The 24,265-nt window shown below is 39.0% G+C and overlaps 1 protein-coding gene across 9 annotated transcripts in view; it reads right to left on the reverse strand.

The window, feature by feature from the left end:
* Positions 1-24,265, reverse strand: part of NTNG1 (netrin G1) — a 527,102-nt gene that overhangs the window by 393,078 nt on the left and 109,759 nt on the right. The gene's annotated exons all lie outside the window — the stretch shown is intronic.

Raw genomic sequence — 24,265 nt, forward strand, 5'->3', positions numbered from 1 at the left:
AAAGGGGGGGGGGGGCAACTAGCATGCAGCCCCCTCCCCCACTAGGGTTACCACCTCATCCCATTAAACCTGAACAAATATGAATTACACAGGTTCTGAGGCTAATTTAATGCAGATAAGGCACCAAGTGAATGTAATTATCACCTTAATCAGTCACACAACCTGTGTAATTAATATGTGTTCAGTTTTAAAGGGATGAGGTGGCAACCCTACCCCCAACTCCTGAACCATGCCACCAGGCCACATGCCCAGAGAAAAACAAAATAATACAAATACAAGCAGAGTGGGCGCCCCGTGAAATCCCTGAAATGGATTTTGAAGGGCACATCACAAAAAAAAAGAAAAAATATGTTGTGGGGTTCCCCAAAATTGATATCAGACCCTTATCTGGTCATGCCGCCTGGCTGGCCAGCAAAGGGAACTTACAACCCCCACCCCCCAACCATGCTAAGCCACATGCCCTCAACACAGGGCCCCCCAGCAAGACACCTTGTCCCCATGTTGATGAGGAAAAGGGCCTTATCTCTTGCCCAGTGGATGTGGGGGTCTGCAGGGAGAAGACTTATTGCAATATGGAAGTCCCCTTTAAAAAAAAGAGGGCCACCAGATATCCCCCTCCCCTTCATGAACATGAATGAGTATTGGGTACCTAATTCAATAATAAAATATTAACTAAAACACACACAGTTGAAAAAAATATTTTATTACAGAAAAAGTCCTACAATTTAAATATGACCTCAATCCAGTGATGTAGAACCATCTTCAATCACTAAGAATGACACCCCCAATGACCTGCAACCACAGCAACCCATGCCACAATGATCCTCTCGTGATACTCTGTTGCAAATGACAGGTCAATGTCAGCAAACAGGCTGGGGAAGTAACATAATTGACCATATATGGTCATATACAAGCCAGCAGCCAGTCAGAAGCTGTCATTTAGTGGTAATGAAATGAATGATATATTGTAAAGCACTGCGTTATTTGTTGCCGCTATATAAATCATGTATAATATTATAATGTCTGGCTGCAGCAGCCAGGGAATCAGGTAGGGGGGCAAATTGCCCAAATCTGGACATTTAGTCCTCCTGAAATCAGTTGACTCAAATCCAAAGCTCATCCCTATGTGTGACAGAGCTTTGTAAATATCAGGACTGGATAGACAGAAATAGAAAACCTTTGGCAGGTAAAATAGCTCCCTTATTGTAGTAACATAAAGTGGACCTAGGATCAGATATATGCTTTCAGGATAAATGCATGCATGCTAAGCAATGGGTAAGTGTAACAAGAGCTCACAGTATTTCCCCTTGACAATGGCTTGATTTGCTTTTCTCTCCAAAAGGACAGAACCATCTTTATTCAGATATCATTCAGGGTTAGCAACTTTTTCAGCTTAAATACTGGTTCATGGATGACACAATCTGTAAATCCTGGTGTCTGTGCAGTTCTTAGTTCACAAATGTCTGACACAGATTAGCCCCCTGCGGCACCTCTGTCTTTCTACAAAGTCTAATCATTGGGGGCAGGAGAAATACTTCCTCAATCCTGTAGCAGACTAATGATGACATCATCTCAGCCTCGGCAAAGTCATTGAACTGGAGCTCAAGGATGACTTTTCAATTAAAAAAGGTAAAGATTTTATAGCAAATGATCCTGTTTCTTTATATTGTGATATGTCAGGATTTTTTTTTATGCAGACTTTTAGAATTACTGAAAAGTCCAAAATTAAAATTTGCAAAAAAAAAAGAAAAAAAAAGAATGAATACTAACAACAATAGCAGCTTGCTATGTGGGCACCCAAGCTGAGCTGCAGCTTCGTGTGTCCATTCAGACATGGAACTGCCGTTCGGCCCCACCCCCCTCTCTCCTGATTGGCTAACTGACTTTGATTGACAGCAGTGGAATCCAATTGCGCCACTGCTGTGTCTCAGCCAAATAAGAGGGAGAGTCACGGAAGGCCGAGGGACTAGTTGACATCGCTGGAGAGAGATGGGGCTCGGGTAAGTATTAGGGGGTGCTAGGGAGGCTGCTACACACAGAAAGCTTTTTATTTTAATGCATAGAATGCATTAAGTTAAAAAAAAGTTTCAGCTTATACAACCACTTTAACCACCTCAATACAGGGCACATTTACCCCCTTCCTGCCCAGGCTATTTTTCAGCTTTCAGCGCTGTCGCAATTTGAATGACAATTGCGCGGTCATGCAACACTGTACCCAAATTAATTTTTTATTTTCTTCACACAAACAGAGCTTTCTTTTGGTGGTATTTAATCACTGCTGTTTTATTTTTTACTAAAAAAAAAGACCCAAAATGTTGAATGAAAAAAAAAAAAGTTTTTCTTAGTTTCTGTCAGTAAATTTTGTAAAAAAGTAATTTTTCTCCTTCACTGATGTGCACTGAGGAGGCGGCACTTATGGGCACTGATGAGGAAGCACTTATGGGCACTGATGAAGTGGCACTTATGGGCACTGGTGAGGTGGTACTGATGAGGAGGCACTATTATGCCATACTGATGGGCACTGATAGGTGGCACCGATGAGGACTGATAGGAGCCACTGATGGGCACTGATAGGTGGCACATGTGTCCGGCTGTGATATGGGCGCATAGGAGCGGCCGTTCAGGTGCGCTGTCATATGACATCCAGCCAGAACGAGAGCCTCACCTTCCCTCCATCATTTGACTGTGGATGGGGAGGAAGTGGTTAAAAAGACATTCAAGAATAAGAGACACATTTCCTGGGACAAATTATCAGAATCTGAGACTTCCTCGGAAAGTTAGACCGGGTTCACATATGTACGGCTGCGGTGTGCAGTTTGAGGTCCGGTGTGTTTCTGTTCATCAGTTAAGGGGCAATTCAGGTGCAAATTTTTGCCTGAATTCGCACCTGAACCAGATCCAAAAATGCACAGGACCCTTTTTGAAACCACATCGTGGCCGCCTCGGACATGTGTGAACCAGCTCCATTGAGAGCCGGTCAAATTCACATGTCATGCGAATTGGATGCTGCTTAAAACGCATCCATTTTGCATATACTGTATGTGAACCCAGTCTTATGTATAGTGACAGCCAGTGTTAATTTTGGCAGCAAACTTTTATTTAGTTTTAGTCTTTTAACTAAAATGGCATTTTAGGTTTAGTCCCATTTTAGTCTGCTGCAATTGTTTTAGTTTTAGACGTATTTAGTCAACTAAATTTCCAGTACATTTTAGTCTAAAGGCACACTCCCATACCTTGTGGACAGCCTTCCCAGAACAGTTGAAGCTGTTATAGCTGCAAAGGGTGGGCCAACTCAATATTGAACCCTACCGACTAATACTGGGATGCCATTAAAATTCATGTGCATGTAAAGGTAGGCATCCCAATATTTTTGAATATATATATATATATATATATATATATATATATATATATATATATATATAGATAGATAGATAGATAGATAGATAGATAGATAGATAGATAGATAGATAGATAGATAGATAGATAGATTTTTAGAAATCATCAAAATGACTCAATATGAATGAAATGAAACTGCTAACTTGAAGAAGGAATGCCCCATGCTTGACATGTTTTGCATCAGTAGCCTCATCAGGAGCTGGGTGTTATAACAGAGAAAAAATTTCACAGACTTCAATTAAAATAAATAGTGCACAAGCAAATACTATTGATATACATAGATATAGTTCTTAGGGGGGAAAAAATTGTTCTATGCGAGAACTAAAACTTAAAATCTTTCATTTTTATTTTTTAATTTTGCAGCCTCATTTGGCAGCCCCCACTGGACTCGGTGATATCTATGTATATTAATAGTATTTGGTTTAATACACAAGTACTATTCAGTTTTAATATGGTATACTTTCAGTAGTGCATGGCTATTGCCTCAGCTCTGTTTGGTGGACCCGTCACTTCGATAGTTCACCACTAAAGACGCAACAGATCTTTTGCTGGTCTTCTACATCACCCTTCACAAAATACCCTTGGACTATTGGAATATTTTGTTGATTTTTTGGAATTTACTTGTTGACACAATGTGAACTTGTACTGTGTGTTTTATCCTCCTGCCACTATGCATCCCACCTCTTGCTTGTGCACTATTGCAGGTACATGTGATCTTATTTTAATTGTGTTCTAAGAAAAAGTCTTTTTTCTATGTTATAGCACCCAGCTCTTGATGAAAATTTTGATGTGAAACATGTTTATATCTTGAAGACTTGTTTTTAATCTTCTACAAAAGTCCAAAGTCTAGTATATTAATATTTAGAAAAAGACAGATTGGACAGGTATTTGGACACACTATAAAGAAAGATTTTCTCTAATGCTGGTAATACTAAGATTAAAGCTTTTTTTTTTTTTTTTTTTTGTATGTTAGAACAGCAGCTATGTAATTTAATTGCATCTGATGGCTGACGTGTAATAGCGTACTAAGTGAAATGCCCCATACATGCATCTTGGAATATAAAGTTCTAAGCATTAATCTACTAGGGTTGAATGATAATTTAGAAAGGAATAATCTTCTATTACACCAGATACCTAACAAGCGTGGCTACTATTACATAAAAAATCCATGACTGCTCCCCCTAAGGGCATGAAACAGAAATGAGCAAATAAAAAACTGCTCCACCGGCAGGTGAATTGGTTCTGTAGATCAGCTGTTTCTTTTCCTTTTTTCTACTTTTTTTATTTTTAAATGAATTTGTATGCAAAAATGTAAACCATTCTCTTTTGAACTGTACATTCCCCTGCTATATTAATAGCAGCTCATATGACCTTTATGAAGCATTGGGCTATGGCTTTGAGGAAGAGTATAAAAAAAAAAAAATACTGCCCCCATCAACCTGGTACTAAATGTCACCTTGCTGTTTAACACTTTTAAAAACGCTCCTGCCTCAGCAATCCAGAAAGGAGACCCCTTTCTAATATATTCAACCCATATACTGGTATTCCAAATATTCATCACCAGTGAGGATGTAAAAATGAAGAGGCATAGGGGTTTGTTTATATATGTTTTCATCCTAGATTCACACCACTTTGACTAGGATTATACATTTTTTTAAGTGACGTCAAAAATGTGTAAATCTTGCATGAAAGTCGAGTGAATCTTTGGTAGAAAACATTAATTAATAGACACTTACTATTTTAAAAACATTTTTTGCTAAAAGAAAACTACCTTGCATTCTTTATTATTGAATGCCAGTTACTTTGGTACATTAAACAACCATTTCTATTGTTAACTTTGGGGGGGCAATACCACTTGCAGAACTATGCAGGCACCTTCACTTGGGAGGTCAGCCAGCCACTGCTCAAGGTACCCTCAGCAACCTCTGCAGGAAATCTAAGGTTCCACAGAACCCTGGTTGAGAATGACTGTTCTAAAGTCTCAATTCCTTAGCACAGCCACTAATCCCTTCACGTTATGGTTCTCTCCTCTTTTTGGAGTGTCTATTTACTAACCCAGTTGTTACGCACCTCCTCCATAACCTTTCATGTAGCAGCCAGTAAAAGGGAACAAGCAGCTCTATTAGATCTTTTGGATGTCTACACAAGGTATGCTTTTAGAACTAAATAATAGACATGTGCAATTCGTTTCGTTCCAAATTCGTTTTTTTAACAAATTTCGACAAATTTGGTAATTCGGAAATATCTGCATTAAGGAAAACCCATTTAACAAATTTTTCCAAATATTCGTAAATTCGAATATTCAAAAATTCGGAAATTCGTACATTCGCACATTCGGAAATTCGTACATTCATACATTCGGAAATTTGTAAATTTGCAAATTCATAAATTCAAAGTATCGGAACTCTGAAAAAATAATTAACTAATAATAACTGTTAAATTATAGATATTGGAATTTCCTTTCAAGTTTGGCTGTTAGTGAACGTAACGAATACAAATTTATCCAAAGTTACAAATTATCCGAAATAACGAATGCCGTATCTAAACGAATGTAATATAATGAATTAATAATAAATAATAATAATAATAATAAAAATTTTATTATTATTATTTATTATTAATTTGTTCTGTTCCATCTGTTTAGATGCGGCATTCGTTATTTCGGATAATTTGTAACTTCGGATAAATTCATATTGGTTACGTTAACTAACAGCCAAATTTGAAAGGAAATTCCAATACCTATAATTTTGTTCTTTCAGATTTTCGAAAACTAACACATTTTTTGCCAGTGCACATGTCTACTAAATAAACTGCATAAAATACATTAAATTTGCATATAATGTTATGAGAATATTGTTTTTGAAATGAACGGTCTTAGAACAGGGACTCTTTAACTGCTTGCTGCCTGCCCACCGTCAAATGACAGCGGAGCGGTGCAGCTCTTGTTCTGGGACGCCATCTTATGACGGCGTCCCAGAACAGCCGCTCTCATGCACCCGCAGGGGCGCGCAGCGTGGTGACCGCGGCCGCGCCGTGTTGCTAGAACACGGTGCGACCTGATCTGTGTAAGGAGCCGCGTCTCTTTAACCATGTGATCGGCTGTGTCCAATCACAGCCGGTCACATGTAAACACGGAGATGCTGGTAATCGTCTCTCCTCGCCTCACACTGACAGAGTGTGTGGCAAGAAGAGAGCCGATCAGCAGCATCTCCTCACAGGGGGTCATATAGGAATGTAATCAGGGCACAAGTGCCACCAATCAGTGCCCATTAGCCATGCCAGTCAGTGCTGGCAATCAGTGCTGCCTATCAGTGCTGCCCATCAATGCCCATCACTGCTGTCCATCAATGCCCATCAGTGTCGCCCATCAGTGCCATCCATCAATGCTGATCAGTGCCCATATGTACTGCCTATCCGTGCCCACCAGTGCCGCCTATCAGTGCCCACCACTGCTACCTATCAGTGCCCACCAGTGCCGCCTATTCGTGCCCATCAGTGCCACCTAACAGTGCCCATCAGTGCCGCCTATCAGTGCTCATCAGTGCCACATATCAGTGCCACCTATCAGTGCCCATAAGTGCTGCATATTAGTGCCTCCTCATCAGTGCCACCTCATCAGTGCCCATAAGTGCCACCTCATCAATGCCCACCAGTTCAAAAGTCACTTCGTTACAAAATTTACTGACAGAAAAAAAGTAAAAACTTTTTTTCAAAATTTTTGGTCTTTTTTTTGGAAAAAATAAAAAACTCAGCAGTGATTAAATACCACCAAAAGAAAGCTCTATTTGTGTGAAGAAAATGATAAAAAAATTTGTTTGGGTACAGTGTAGCACGACCGCACGATTGTCATTCAAAGTGCGACAGCACTGAAAGCTAAAAAAAGTTTGGGCAGGAAGGGGGTGTTAGTGCCTGGTAGGCAAGTGGTTAAAGTTACCAAAACACAGGATTCCGGGAGATTCCCACAACCATGTTGTTCTCTTGTGTTGGAGAACAAGAAGCTTCTGTTTCTAGAAAGTTTTTTTTAACCACTTTTAATTGCTTTGGCTAAATTGTTAAGGGATTCAAAAGGAACCATTTACTAAATAAGCGACATATGCGAGGTATTCAAGTTTCATATAACACCCTTTTGTGTCATCAATACTGTGAATGAGATTAATTTTAGTCAACGCCGTTTTGAGAGGAATTCAATTTTGTGGGGGTCCTGTGTTTAAAAAAACACATACAATGCCAGAAGGCATACAGGGAGAGTTGTTATTAATGCTCACAGGAAGCAGCGTTCTGCTGCTTTAGTAAATCAACCCCAATGCACTTGCATGGCATTATGAAATGGGTTGTCTACAACCTCATTTATATTCATGATTATTTATTGCTCTGGTTAATGAAAACTTCCACAGCTCTAAGTCTGCAAACAAAAGGACATGCAAGAAGTATTACACAGATTGTGTTACTTTCTGTGTCTATTACATGTTTAGGCCTAAATTTGGCCCTACACATAGCAATAGGTTTAAATTTTTTAATGATCAATTCAATGAAAGGATTCATTTTTAAAATCTACAAATGATCGCTTTCTTAAAAAAGGGACAATCTGTCCTATGCTAAATCCAATAGAATTTTACTAAATCAATCTAATCTTTTCTATGTTGTGTTGAGTGATCATTTTCAAGCAAAGCAAATGATTCTTGGAAATGGTTGAATCTGTGATCAAGCATTCATGTATTGTTAGGGCCAGCATTAAGATCTGTGATGCACAAGTGATGGGTCTATATTGACGTCTCTGACTTTATCCTCTAGTGCAGGGGTCTCCAAACTTTCTAAACAAAGGGCCAGTTTACTATCATTCAGATTGCAGAAGGGCTGGACTGTAGCCAGTGGGAAATATAGAAAGTAGAAAATGTTCTGGTGTTGGTAACAATGCTCCATCATTGGTGTCAGTGGAAGGAATAGTTCTCCCTTGTTGGTGTCAGTGGGAGGAAAAGTGCCCCATTATTGATGTCAGTGGGAGGAATAGTACTCCATTGTTGGTATTATTATTGTTATTATTATTATTATACAGAATTTATATAGTGCCAACAGCTTGAGCAGCGCTTTACAACATGAGGGCAGGCAATACAGTTACAAAACAGTTCAATACAAGAGGAATCAGAGGTCCCTGGTCATTAGAGCTTACAATCAAGGAGGGAGGGTCAAGTGATACAAAAAGTAATAGTTGTGAGCAGAGCTTTTTTTCTGCAGGAACGCGGTGGAACGCCGTTTTGGCACCTAAGACAGACCTCTCTGCTCCAACCTGTCATTAATCATGACACACTAGCACTGCGCAGCCCTCGCGTACTCTGGGTCCCAGCACGGCAACTTACAGCTGCCTGTGTTGATTCAGGAGGCAGCTTCTGTCCCCGCCTCTACTCACACTGTAGCACAGAGAGAGGAGGAGCCCTGAAACTCCGCCCCAGCTACAGCTCCTCGATCACCTGAAAAAAAGCCTGCGCATACCATAAGGACTGGGGCACTGGTGGTGGAAGAGGTGAAGGAGCTGGGAATGAAAAATGGGGGAGGGGGGAGAGAGAGAGCTCCGCAGAGACTGATTATGCAGAGAGACAACTGTGAAAGTTTGTTGGGGGATTTGAGCATGAAGGAGAACTGGGAAGATGTATGTGTGGGGGGGGGGGATTTATGCATAGAGGCAAGCTGGGAAAGTGGGGGAATTTGTGCGGAGAGGAGGGCTGGGCAAGTAGGGGGGATTTGTGCGGAGAAGAGGGCTTGGAAAGTGGTGGGGGGATTTGTGCGGAGTGGAGGGCTGGGAAAGTGGTGGGGGGATTTGTGCGGAGAGAAGGGCCTGGAAAGTGGTGGGGGGGATTTGCGTGGAGAGGAGGGCTTGGAAAGTGGTGGGGGGATTTGGGCGGAGAGGAGGGCTTGGAAAGTGGTGGGGGGATTTGTGCGGAGAGGAGGGCTTGGAAAGTGGTGGGGGGGGGTTTGTGCGGAGAGGAGGGCTAAGAAAGTGGGGGAATTTGTATAGAGAGGAGGGCTTGAAAAGGTAGCGATTTGTGCAGAGAGGAGGGCTGAGAAAGTGGGGAGGATTTGTGCAGAGAGGAGGCTTGGAAAGTGGTGGGGGGTTTGTGCAGAGAGGAGGGCTGAGAAAGGGGGGGAGAGATTTGTGCAGAGAGGGGGGCTGGGAAAGTGGGGGGGAGTGGTGCAGAGAGGAGGACTTGGAAAGTGGTGGGGGGATTTGTGCGGAGAGGAGAGCTGAGCAAGTGGTGGTGGGGGGATTTGTGTATAGAGGAGGGCTGGGAAAGTGAGGGGGATTTGTGCAGAGAGGAGAGCTGGGAAAGTAGTGGGGGGGTTTGTTCGGAGAGGAGAGTGGGGGGGATTTGTGCAGAGAGGAGAGGGGGAATTTTAGCAGAGGACAGCTGGGGGTGGAAATTTGTCCAGAGAGGAGAACTGGGAAGAAGGGAGCTTTGTACAGAGGTAAGAGCTGTAGAGGGCAGAAGGCAGGTTGTGCAAAATTAGAGCTGTGGAGAATGGGGCAGGCTGTGCAGAGGTGAGAGCTGTAAGGGAATCTGGAGGTGCAGAGGTGAAACATGAGATGTGGCAAAAGCTGTGGGGGCAAAAGCTGTGAGAGCTGTGGATGGGGGTGAGCTTTAGATGGGGGTGCAGAAGGGGAGCAGAGATAATATGGATATGGGTGCAGAGGTGAGTTGTAAGCTTTAGTTAGAGGGGTGCAGAGATGAGATGTTGATGGGGGGACAAAGGTGAGTTGTAGATAGGGGTGCAGAGTGGAGCTGTGGAAATGGGAAAGAAGAGGTGAACTGTGGATGAGGGTTGGAGAGGTTAGGTGTAGATGGGAGACACAGAGGTAAGCAAAGAGATAAGCAGAAGTGAGTATTTGATGGTTACTTTTGGGGGGGATACTTGAGGGGGGGGAAGACCAGGGATATTTGCTGGGGGGACATTAAAGCATACAGTTAGTGACCAAGAGTATGTAATGTATAGCACTCTTGTAATGTATGGTACTTGTAATGTATGGTGTATGGACAGTGATTGGATGTGGGGCCGAAAGGGTAGTTAAGAGTCCAGGATTACACCTAGAACCTTGGCATGCAGGGATGGGCTGATAGTTGTGCCATCAATCTTGACAGAGAGATCAGGGGAAGGGGTATGTGGGGAAAGAAAAATGATGGTATCAGTGGGAAGAATTGTGCCCCATCAGTTGTATCAGTGGGAGGAATAGTGTCCCATTATTGGTGTCAGTCTGGGGAATAGTATCCCATCATTTGTGTCAGTTGGAGGAATAGTGTCCCATTACTGGTGCCAGTGGGAAGAATAATGTACTATAATTGGTGTCCGTGGGAGGAATAAAGTCCCATTGTTGGTGTCAGTGGGAGGAATAGTGCCCCTGTGTTGATGTCAGTGGGAGGCATAGTGTCCCAATATTGGTGTCAGTCTGGGGAATAGTATCCCATTCGTTGTGTCAGTTGGAGGAATAGTGTCCTATTATTGGTGCCAGCAGGAAGAATAGTGTACTATCATGGTGTCAGTGGGAGGAACAATGTCCCATTGTTGGTGTCAGTGGGAGGAATAGTGCCCTATTGTTAATGTCAATGGGAGGAAAAGTGCCCCAAGCGCTGGATAAAGGCAAGCAAAGGGCCACAGTTTGGAGACCCTTGCTCTAGTGAGTCAGTTACTCCTGGTTTATTGAGACAATACAAAAGAAAAGCTGAAGTCCTAGAATCTTTACAAGTATAAAAAAAAAAAAACAACATTATTAAACCAGCTGCCAGGAAGGTCTTGGGTTTAAGTGTTATGCTGAAGGGCTTCCATTTCCACAACAAACATGACTTGTTTAATATCTGCCTTTTGCATCACATAGACATTATTAACGTATTAGCAATGTCAGACAGACTGAGCAGTGTGGACCTGGCCTGCGTTTAATGATGTGCGGCTGACACAGACCAGCGGTGACCAAGAGTACATTACAGATAAGACACTTGGGGTCACAAGCCTTGTCAGTGTACCAGCAGATTACTTGGTGTCCTTTATCTTGAACACACTAATAAATGCAGCTTTTATTTCCACTTGAACACATCTGAAAATGGTGCTGACTTCTCCAATTAAATATTTAACCCCAGAAGCACATGCCATCAATATGAATATTACTCCTATTGATATAGCAGTTGCTGTGTATACTGAAGCAGGGTTTTACAAAATGACAGAAAAATTACAATATGTCTCTACTTAAAAGTCATTGTTTGCTATACAATAGTCTGTAGCAGTGCTTGTGAATTAGGCCAGAGATGTGCATATCTCACTCTTATTAAATATAGGCTCAGGAAGGGGTGGTTTAATGTCTATATCTATGTATAATATATTACTTATTCTGACAGATCCCGGCTCTTGGATCTAGTAACTATATTCCATATCATAATGGTAGTACATGACTGGTACAATAATCACATGTATAACCATGACTATAGACTATATATGTCTTCATTGTTAAGCATTGACATATCTTAGAAGAAGTAAAGCTCCATCCAATCGCTATGTGTATTAGATTCTCCAAAAGGATTCTCAATTTTTTCAATAATATAAACCAAATAACAAGGGAATCATGCTAGGCAATAAAGTAGCGAAGCCTCCATGGAATTCTCAGGGTAAGATTCAGGCCATTAAACTGAGTTAACAGATTTTAATGCCATTAAGAGGGGGACTGGTTAGAAATCCCTGCTGGGTTTTAAATACTATTTGATGCCCCAATAGAAGGATTTCCCTTCATTTCCAGTGACAATTGTGGCTGGACATACACTTTAATATGCTTACGTGAACATAAGCAGTCAATGTAGTTCTCAGCCCGCTATAAATCTACAAGTGTACAATAGTTGTGTTGCAAATTGTCTAGCATGCTAAAGCTGAAGCTTAATCTGCTTATGTTTTTCCTTCCCTAGTTCCTCCTTTCCCCACCTATTTACATGCCAAGGAAACCTTTAAATAAAACTTTTCATTACATACTTTGTTTTAGACCCAGTGATGTTATTAGTGGATCTCTGTGCTTCTCTATGCAGGGAAGGCACTTCATGGCTGGTCAGAAGGGCCAGCAAGATGCTGTAAAAAGCTTTCTGAAATGTCACAGCATCGTGCCTCAGTACTCCAGTTAAGAATAGCCTTCAGCCTTGATGAAGACAGTGGGCTTGCGCTTGAGAGGAGTTATGCAAAAATCTGTGTGTTGATGGGTGGATTTTAGTCTGGAAAAATGGGCGTTCCCGGGCAGACTGCATTTGCATGCAGATCACACTAGGTAACACCTACATGTGATGCTAAGCCTCCATGATTGAAAGAACTAAGATCAAATGAGTGAAAGGGACAGACAGGCCAGTAATCATTATAAACACTAAAATCTGATTGCACAATCTCCTTTAGATCTACTGACAAGTATGAAGTACAAGGGTCTCCTTGGTTGTATAGATAAGGTAGATCCTAATATTACAAAATAAAGTTGATTGTATGGTCAGATTGGTATGGCATGGTGAACCTCAAACCGGCCATCAAATTCAAAACCAACTATGGGCAGGCTGAATGTACCCAAGTTGATTGATCGATTGATCAACTTGGGTATAACCAGCCTGCTGGATTTTACATGCTATTATTGCTAGCAGCTGTTATAATCACTGTGTTCTCAAAGCAGGGGAAGCCGTCCCCGCTGGGAGAACACAATGGCTCTGCGGGAGGGATTCCTCCATCAACACTGACTCTGTCGATGGGGGAATCAAGCAATTTTTGCGGTGGTTGGAAGAAAGAAAATCCCTCCATCTATGGCCAGCCCAAGGCTTGAAAGGAGAGTTACAGGATGCTGGATGTCCTGCAGCCAGGAAATGAGGGGGCCTCTATCTGAATTGATGCAGATAGTAATGTACACTGTGAAAAGCTGACAGGAGAAGAGCCTGTACAACTCTATAAGACTGAAGGTAAAGCTGTTCAGCTTTAAACATACACTGTGACAAAGCCATCAATCATGTTAGTTTTACGTTGTTGAAACACAAAGAATTGCTCAAAAACATAATTAAATTATCAGCTGTGGTCTAAAAAGGGCCCATATGACCTTGATCTAAATGCGGGGAAAGGGTTAAACATTACTCTTGGTGAGACTCTTGAGCCGGCTATGTTGAACCTACTAGCAGCCACGCTGTCCGCTCCAGCTGTAGTTAAATCTACCATCTCATCTACTTCAGTGACAGCTTCGGGACCCTGTTATTAAGTCGCATCACCTGTTTCTTGTTTGCATTGATTAAGGCATCTCGTTAGACATGCTGTGTGAGCTGTTAATCAGTTCCATGTGAAAGCTGACCACCCCTTTAAACATTCCATTTTCTAAATTCAGAAAGTAATCATAAAGCAGCCAAGTGCTTTCTTTCCTCTATCTATGTGAATTTGTTGAACATTTTTAAATATCACAGAGAAATTTAAGACCAGAAGGAAAAAAAACCTCTTTGATAGTTAAATATGACCACCATTATAGGTTCTCCATAATGTGCATCGAAAAGTAGCAAATGCTAAATTAGATCTGAGCTGCCTTGCAATTAATAAACAAAAATTGGTCTCATTCACAGCACCCACTTCAGACTCTAAACAGATTCTCTGCGTAGAATAATGAAACTTAAATTAGCTAAAGCGCTCATTTTCTGCGAGACGGAGAAATTAATTCAATCAGGCGTCGGTCCAAAGGAAATTGGCAATTTGCAGTGATTGTCCCTAGCAAAATCACTAGAAAATTTGCCCAGAATAACTGTTTTCAGTCATCTTCCAAGCAAAGTACATCAATCTGTTATATCTGCAGTTATCATAGGCAGTGTCAACACACATCTGTGCCCACATACATCACGTTACAGATATTAGTAACGTAATTATTACAAGACATTAAGAGACACACAAATAAGAACTTGGACTTTTTTATGATTTCCTCTTAATAATTACCAATAACAATGGCAGTATTACAGTATAACAGATTGGTAAAATTGGAATGTAGTATTACATTGATTAGTATGTAAAGATGTTATCTTTAGATAAATTTAGCTTATTGCCATAGGCGTAGGTCTTGAACAGCTTTTCTTAACCTTTTTACACCTTTGAAATGAATGAATGGGTTTTTCAATGATTCCTGCTTAAAATTATTTCTACAACTCACAGTACAAGAGTGTGCTCAGTAAATTTTAAATAGAATAAGAATAAGAATAAAAGAATATGAAATGTTGCGTACCTAGCTTATTTGACACCCAGAACGGATACATTTTAACACCCCCTTCACTACACAATAACTTTTTTTTTCTAGTAATAATAATAATGGTGAGAAAATAATTGCAGACAGTGAAAATTTTAGAATTCATTTACAACTAGGTGGCAAAGGAGATTTAATGTTGATAAATATAAAATTATGCACTTGGGGGATAAGAATATGCATACATCATACATACTAGGGGGAGTACAACTGGGGGAATCCATAGTGGAGAAGGATCTGGGGGTTTTGGTTGATCATAAGCTTAATAATAGCATGCAATGGCTAGCTGCGGTTTCCAAAGAGAGCAAAGTCCATTCTTGTATTAAGAGAGGTATGGACTCCAGAGAGAGAACAATATCATTTTACTCCTTTACAAATCACTAGTAAGACCTCATCTGGAATATGCGGTTCAGTTTTGGGTACCAGATCTCAAAAAGGATATCGGGGAACTGAAGAAAGTGCAGAGAAGGGCAGCCAAACTGTTAAGAAGCATGTAGGAGCTCAGCTATAAGGAAAGATTAGAGCAGGGGTAGGCAACCTGGGGCCCTCCAGCTGTTGCAGAACTACAAGTCCCATCATGCCTCTGGAAGAAATTGTAACTGCCAGCCTTGCAATACCTCATGGGAAATGTAGTTCCACAACAGCTGGAGGGCCCCAGGTTGCCTACCCTGGATTAGAGGAACTGGTTTTATTCTCTCTTGAGAAGAGGAGATTAAGGGGGATATGAGCAACATATACAAATACATAAGGGGTCCATATAGTGAACATGGTGTTGAGTTATTCACTTTAAGGTCATCACAGAGGACAAGGGAGCACTCTTTATGTCTAAAGGAAAATAGATATAATCTCCAAATATGGAAAGGTTTCTTCACAGTAAGAGCTGTGAAAATGTGGAATAGACTCCCTCAAGAGGTGGTTCTGGCCAGCACAGTAGATTGCTTTAAAAAAGACTTGGATTCTTTCCTAAGTGTACATAATATAACTGGTACTAACATTTATAGGTAAAGTTGATCCAGGAAAAATTTGACTCTTCTGATCAGGAAGGAATGTTGTCCTCTGCTGTAGCAAATTGGATCATGCTTTGCTGGTGTTTTTTGCCTTCCTCTGGATCAACTTTATACAGGATTGTATATATGGGATTGTATGATTTCTCTTTTATTGGTTGAACTAGATGGACTTGTGTCTTTTTCAACCTGTCTAACTAAGTAACTATGTAACATTGGTAGTCAGTGGAAAAATGGCACCTTGCATTGATGGTCAATGCAGTGCCCCTTTACTTTGGTGTTCAATGGGGAAATACCCCTTTTTATTGGTGGTCAGTGAAAATGTGACCCTTTTACACTGGAGGTGAATGAAAAAGTGGCCCTATACATTGGTGGTCATTATACGAGTTCCCACACACATCAGATAGTAACATTTTTTTGTGCCCCCTTATTTTGGTGGTCCTTGGAAAAATGCCTTGTTACATTGTTGGCCAATGCAGTGTCCCCTTTTCTTTGCTGGTCACTGTGGAAATGTCTCATTACATTGACGGTAAGTGAAAAAGAAATCTTCTTAAATTACGTGTCAGGCTGGGTTCAAACTAGTGCGAATTGGATGCGGCTTTCCTCCGTTTAATGACGTTGGGAGCGGAAATATACAGGCACGGGTAGGTAGAAAAATCAGTCCAGCACTGCTCATGGAATCCCTAGCCATCTCTTGGGGAACTCTGTGGTGCCACAGAACAATTGTTAGAAAGGCTGGTCTAGAATGATCTTCTGTTTTATGCCTCATTCACATATACCCATATTCATTGTTGTTAGTATAGATATGTCCAAAAACACATCATTATTACAAACGGGCAGAATGGATATGCAAAGGGCCAGAGAAAGCATAAAGGGTTGACACTCGGCTTTTACAAATTTCATTTATTTGCAAATGTTCTATTTGTGACATTTATTTTTCCTGTAATAAGCTAATAGCATTTAACGTTTATTGGCCTTTTAAGTTAGTTTTCAAGTGTTTGAAAAACATGATTAATGTAAAACTAATAGCATGAAGAACTGGTTAATAGAACAGGGTTTTCTAATTAAAACCACAGCTAAAGAATTTCACAGTGCATGCAGTACATATCATAATGAAACAGCATGGCAGCGGTTGATGCACAGATTAATTTTAGACTTGTGTCCCCAGCATGACCTAGAATGGAGCCATCCAAAATTACATTTTGACCATGCACCAGTGAAATATTCTGGAGCAACTACTCATATTTATCCTTGTAAAGAAAAAACAGTTCAGAGTACAAAAAATGTCTTGTACTAGGGGTCTGTAACAAAGGCAGCGAAGCACTGCAGCACAGAATACACTACAAGAATCTTTTATCATTCATACTTTCAGCCATGTACAGAGAATGTACGTATTAAAGGAGGTATTCAGAGCACATGTTATTATCAGAGCATTTGAGTTAAACAATATTAGATGGATCAATAACAAAATGAATCCAAGAGGTCATAAAATGTTAAACAAAAAACGGTAAAAAATGAATCTATCTTATTGTCTACCTGTTTATGATTTTCAGAAGATTGGAATGGAAGGCTATTAAATTAACTAACAATATTAGAAACCCAAAAGCTCATACTAATGAGTGCCCAAAAGAAAATCAATCTATCTATCTATCTATCTATCTATCTATCTATCTATCTATCTATCTATCTATCTATCTATCTATCATCTACTGCTAAACAGTCATTTGTTATGGAGGCCCAAGTTGAGACAGATGCATAAAGCCTAGTTTGGCAAGACCAATAGCAACATGGCTAGCATAGTGGTCCATAGCAACAATTCGGAAATCATTCCTCATTGTTTGACTGCTCCATTTTGAAGAATTGTGAAACCTGGACAGTTGGGCTTGGACTCGCTGCACTTTGCACGTCATACCTGCTCCACCATAAAGGAGTTATGAAATGCGTCAAAGCAACACGCTTTGTTCTTATTCCTGAAATAGTAATTGTTTGATAGCTGTTGGGAAGTTTTCAAGAGTTACACCAATCGACTTCAGTAAAATGAAAATGAATACATATATAAGTCATCGTATCAGTAGAGGTTACATACAGTATATTATTTGCCGTTGTAGACGTACAATAGAATGAAAAGGATGTATAGAGGAGGGACAGCAGCAAGCGCCTTTATAGATAAAGAGAAAATAAACCTTTGCTTTGTGAAAGAAATCAGTGGTAGAGATTTAGCAGACAGGATGCTATATGCAGAGCTAGACACGTTGAAAGGTGTGTGACAATACCAGCTCTGTTAGGAAGCAGCTTTGATCATATATAACCAGTCTAATCAAACAAGACTGGGGGCCTTCATGTTATTTTAACCCAGCTTAGAAATAATTACACACACATCTAAAGCCAGTAATACCCTCTCCCAAAACATTTTTGTCATTTTGCTATATACTGTATAAATATTTTTTTTTTATTTTATTATTTTTTTTCTAGGAAATGAAGTTACAGTTAAACAGTCTCGGAAACTCAGTCACTTGTCTTCTTACGGACATGTTGACACATTTGGCCTGATTTTACTAAGGCGTCTGAGAATCTTTACTCCATACTTTGTGTGAATATTCACTTCAGTTGTCCAATCAGTTGAAAAGCATCTGCAGATGATTGGGTATTCAAGGTGAGCATGAATTTGCTTTTCACATGACTGGATACTTGAAGTGATTTTTTGCACAATTTTCTTGAATAAATGTTCTAAATCCCTTACTAAATCAGCCCAATTGTGTCGAAATGCAATTTTCCCATTATATTGCATCTTTTTTTGATTACTGATACAAAATATAATCTTTTTTTTAAAATAATGCTAGTATGAACAAAATACTGCTTTATTTTGTAATTACATTGATGTTTGATCTCTGAATACAACCCATTATCCGTTGAAGTGTCACAGGATAAGAATTACACATTTGTTTAAGGAACAAGAGGCTTTTACCTGATTCATCCCTATTTTTTAAAATTATTTTATTTTACACTAGTGGTTAACAAAGTGGTCAGTTTAGATGTGAATGGTGCTGCACAAAGCTCATATAAAGGGAAACCATAGTAGTTTCTGGACAATTTTATTGCCATTTATGAGTTTTTTAACTGATATTTATCAATACTGTATTATATGTATACAATGTTTCTTTTAGAAATAGGCATTTAATACAGGGTGCTTCCAATTCTTCAGTATGTGCAGTGAATGGCTGGCTGTCTAATAAGAAAGCTGAGCATTCATTCTGCATCTGTTGTCTTGCTCTTTTTCCACTATGAGATGAAGAGGAGCTGTGTCCTTCCTCTGAGTCGTTCAGCAGACTTATTCAGCTTTATGTCTGTGCAATGTGAGATGCTACGAATCAATTCAGTATTAACAGCACAGCAGTAAACCAGCTATTTAAAGCACCACAGCACCATACTCACACTTACCACCTGCTGGCTGGATGTAGTTAATATGAAATAAATGTAGTTAATATAAAAAAAAAAAAAAAAAAAGTTTGTTCAAAGGTGTTCTGTTTTTACGTCCAAAAAATACATGAATAAAGAAACCATATGACAAAACACCCTACATTCCATTAAACTGTTTGCTTCTCCGGCAAATAAAGATTATCATTAATGATAGTAAAGCCATCCATTGAGGGTCATATAACAGTCAAAATGATGAGTTTGCTTATTAACCTGAGAAAGCCTGGAAACAACTATAAAATAAATTAGTGGTAATACAGCTTCCCTAAATTGCAATGTATATTTTATTCAACACGCTTGATTAACAAATACTCTACTCTATAAACAGCTCAAGGCAAGCCAACATAGTAAAATTATATACAATTACTATTTGCTGTAGAAATAAATGATTAAGCACTTAATATATTCTCTTACTCTAAAACAACTACAAATATAAACTAAATCCACAAATGAAGTATATGTAAATCTAAGTATTAAAAGCTCATATATGTTTTTAAAGTTAATATGATTTCAATCACTTTAAATCTACAGATTTTTATAAAATACAACTTGGTGATCCTGCCTTAAGGGTCCTTGTTCAGGCACTTCCTGTTATAGGGTGACAATGCTTTGTCCCTGTCTTACAGTTGTGCTTGTTTATCTATCACACAAGCTTACAATGGAAATTAAAAGTGGCCGTTTCCAACATATATTGCCCAGGCATGGTAAACTGCTGTCACCCTCAGGAGATCTATGCTAAAGAAATCCATGCATGCATCACTGGAGTGCTTGCATATGGGCAGAAAGGGGCTGCTAAGAGGCTGCAGCAGATCAGTACTGTTGAGATGCAGCAAAGGAAGAAAAACAATGAAAATAGCACTCTAATAAATAAAAAATGGCATTTTTTTAACCATAGTACTGTAGCAAAATAAATACCATTCACTTGCATGTACATTGAGAATTCATAGAATTACTTTACTTTAATATGGGTAGAGCTGATTCAAAAAATGGGGAAAAGTCAACAAGAGGTATGTAATCCGCCATATAAAATAATGACATACATAGGCGACAAATATACAGGAAAATGGCTTGACTAGGCAGAAAATCAGATTGTTTGCTTTTTTCTTTCCATGCACCCAGAAGCTACATGCCAGCTTTTTATATAAATGTCATTCCAAAAATCATATGCCATAGCATGTTCTACATTAGATAGACTAGCTAAAATGACCTTGCCACTGTCTGGTGGAGGGCATAAATTAGACGAGAGCAAAGGAAAACAAGCACAATGTTGGTATATTCACTTTTTGCTAAAAAATGTGATTCCATAAAATTTTTTTTGTATATCACGATAGGCTGTACACCTTATTTCCTTAGCGCCTAAAAGATCTAGTTACATACTGGGGGTGGACAGAACATTGCATAAATCACTATGGATCCGAAAGAAGGCAACCTTTCAGTAATAGTATAATTTAAGCTATAAACGGTACTTAAAATGTATGAGGCTGGGCTATTGTGTTATGTCTTTTATTCAGAAATGTATGCATTGTGTGTGATCATTTTCAAATACATAGATCAGATCAGGTAAATGCTGCAACCAGAGTATACTTCTGGTATCTTTATGTATTAACTGCATTTGATGATCTTGGGATAAGGTAAAGGACAGTTGAAGGCTTATTCTGGAACATGGGCTTTAATGATGGCAGTAGATAAGTATCTACTGTTATTAGTACAACCAAATATGAACATTAATTTGATGGAAGCAAAATTGTACTTCAGAGAAAGTAATTATGCGGTCCACAGATGGCAATATTTTATCCAAATATGTGTGTATGCTCAATGTGACCCACTTTCACGTAGCCCACACGGGTTTGCTCAAGGTGCCTCTGCTCCTTCCTACAACCCTTCACTATGCCCGCAGGTTACATGGTTACTCCCCAAATGAGCCTTAGCGTATTTTTATGAGTACTGTAACAACATTTACGTTTGTAAACTTGTCCAAGGGCAGGGACAAAGGTAAAAAATGTTAGGTTTCTTTCAAGAACTTTGTAATGGTGGCCAAGTTTTAACATTCTGAATCTAGGCTTACTGTAATGTAAATGCATGATAAAATTACACAGGGTGTGACACTGTGTAGCAAAAGAACTCTCTTATCTTTCTATGGCACAATTGTTAAAGATTTAATTATTTTAAGACTGCGTACTGAAAATATTGACATGCAATAATGGTATTTGAATATATATGAGAGGTCCACATACGTAACGACTGATGGGCCCCATTTTTTTAACAATAAAAGTAGCAACTAAATCTACAGAGAACAACTTTACAGCTACAAAAGTACACAACTGTAAATGCACAATCTATACAACTTTGTATTATAGAATGATATGTGCACTGCTCATCCAATGATCTATAGAATGATATGTGCACTGCTCTTACATATATGTATCTGCAAACAGCTCTTTAAACGACAATCTGAAGTATCACCCTATTTTAAATCAGATTCAACTAGAGTTAAAACTGAAATCTGGCTGTGGCTATTAAAGTTCAGACCCCAAACTCTTTAACCTTACCATGTCATACAGAGGTATTGTTTAATAGAGGATTCATAAATTTTGAAAGTACATGTACTTTTATAACCTATATAATACGGAAACGGAAATAAATTTATCTGACGTCTTCCATACGACACCATTTAGGCAATTAAGGTCATTTACACTAAAAGCTCCCATAAAACGACTTATTATCCTACTGGCAACAGCTGGCTGCCAGTGATGTGCATATTAAGATATATTTTTATCTGACAATTAGGGAAGATTCGTATTCTAGCAAGATCCAGACTATGAAGGGGAAATCAGAAGTGTGTGGGATTTCTTGGCCTTTTTTCCAATCTTCTGAGTTAAGAAGCAGAAATGACTCATAATAACAGAACACAGAATTAAGATATTCTTGACCTCATTTTCTTTTTCGCAAGGAAGCAAGGAGACCCTTGACATTTTCAGTTTTCTATAATAGGTATAGCTAGTTAGAATATTTGGATCTATCTTCGGTTTAAAAAGGTGCTACATCAAACATGTTTAAAAGGTTATAGGCATCTCATTTTAAAGCATGCTTTACATTCTATTGTTACATCTCCTGAACCGCTTGCTGATCACTAATGAGAAGGACAGTAAAAATATTCTACCCTATCCTAAAATTAACAGCATGCCTTTACATCGCACCTGTATTCATATATCAACCATTATATCAATCTTTGTTTTTCTATCACCTCTGACACTGCAGAAGAAAAAAAAAAAACCTGATTTGATTTTCAATGCCCTGTGGACATTATTACTGGTATTACACAAGTGTAAAGCCACATTATTGTAGCATAAAGAAGAATTCCTGGTAAAAACATATGTTTGCAAGTTGCTGATCATGCAGAATGATTTCTGAAGTGTTCTTCACACCTAAAGAGTTGGTTTATTTATTTATTTTTTCACACAAAAGGATGGACATTTACTGTAGGTAATACTTAAATTTGAAATGAATAGCTGCACTAAGATTCACCGCTTTGCCATTGTCATACAGGGGACATTTGATGCATATAGATGTATTTATATAAGAACGCAACTGACATAGCTGAATTTGTAGAAACAATAAAATATATTTTTTCCTATTATAGGTATATAAAAATAAGTAAATATAACTTTTGTAAAGGAAAGAGAACTATTTATTTTATTAAGTCAAGTTACATATAGTTTGCTTAAGCATATACAGTTTCCATAAAGCACATTCCTTCCAGAACTGAACAGTCATAGTGAAATGACAGCATGTTTCCCCAAGAGTATTGTTAATTGTGAAAATACTAATTATATACAGACTGTCAATCAAGGGCGAGCAATAATTCTTTAGAGCACAGAGGACATTTGGGATGTTCTGCTCTGAAGCATGTGTGCTTTATGGAATACCCCGGAGCGGTTAGTTACACTTCCTATGTTTAAGCGGCAGGCAGACTTCCCTGGTATTTTAGAAGAGATGGATGCAGATTCAATAAGACATCCCATGCTGCAAAGCTTAACAGCTATTGTTATATTTGTAAAAATGGACTCACACTTGAATGGGTTTATCTACCCTGATAAGAGCTCAATCCTATCACTCTGGCTTGATAATTGGGCTGTTTTCTTGTTGCGGGAATGAGATCACTACTACTAAATATTCACAGGATGTGTCACCCATAAGTTTACAGCTTCACATTAATTTCCATGTGTTCAGTTACAGTGTGAGATGTGAATGCAAAATGAAATTGACTTTAGTCAATGCAAAGGGTTTTGTGTGCAAGATAACGAAAGGAGGGATATACGGTATATGATATGTAAGTATGTAAGGGAGCCCTGTTAAGCCCTGAATCAATCAATCTATCTATCTATACAGACAGTTTTATATATATATATATATATATATATATATATATATATATATATATATATATATATATAAAATCTTGACTGTGCTTTTGTAAAAGTTTACTTAAGATGAACACAAAGGTCATTTTAATTTACTCTATCCGTTGTGTTATTATATAGTTAGTTGGACACCTGCTAAAACTGCATGTAGACTTTTTTTCATGAAAGAATAATGTAATCTCTAGTCTTTGCCCACTTGCAATACCCAGCCAAGTAATGAAATGTAATATTAGGAATTTCCCTTGAACTTGATCAGACATTTGATATCAGCAAGACATGTGAGTAAAAATGATTCCTTTGTTAAATCAGCCTCCTTGCGTAAATCAGTGACCTTGCTTTGGAGTTTTCAGTCTCTAGCTGACTCCCTATGCACAGCATCATATATTATGAAAAAGTCTAAATTCTTATAGATAATGCTGATGCATATTTGACAGCACTGTCTATACTGTTTAGTGTGCACCGTATAAAAAAAACAAACGCACTAATGTAGTGCACACAGTACATTAAGAACAAGCTCTCTGTGAATTGCATCACTGCCTTGCAGTGAAGAAATGCTTTCTTCTCTCTCTTCTTCTGCTGTGGTGATGTGCAAGTAAAATAACACTGTTTAAACAGCTAGAAGCACTTGATGTTTCCTCGCCACCTTTCAGGATCATGCTGCTTCTACTGCTCATGCAACCAGTTGGTACCAGAGATGCTGTACCAGTAAA

Source organism: Aquarana catesbeiana, linkage group LG07, assembly GCF_042186555.1.
Source record: "Aquarana catesbeiana isolate 2022-GZ linkage group LG07, ASM4218655v1, whole genome shotgun sequence".
Classification (NCBI taxonomy): Eukaryota; Metazoa; Chordata; class Amphibia; order Anura; family Ranidae; genus Aquarana; species Aquarana catesbeiana.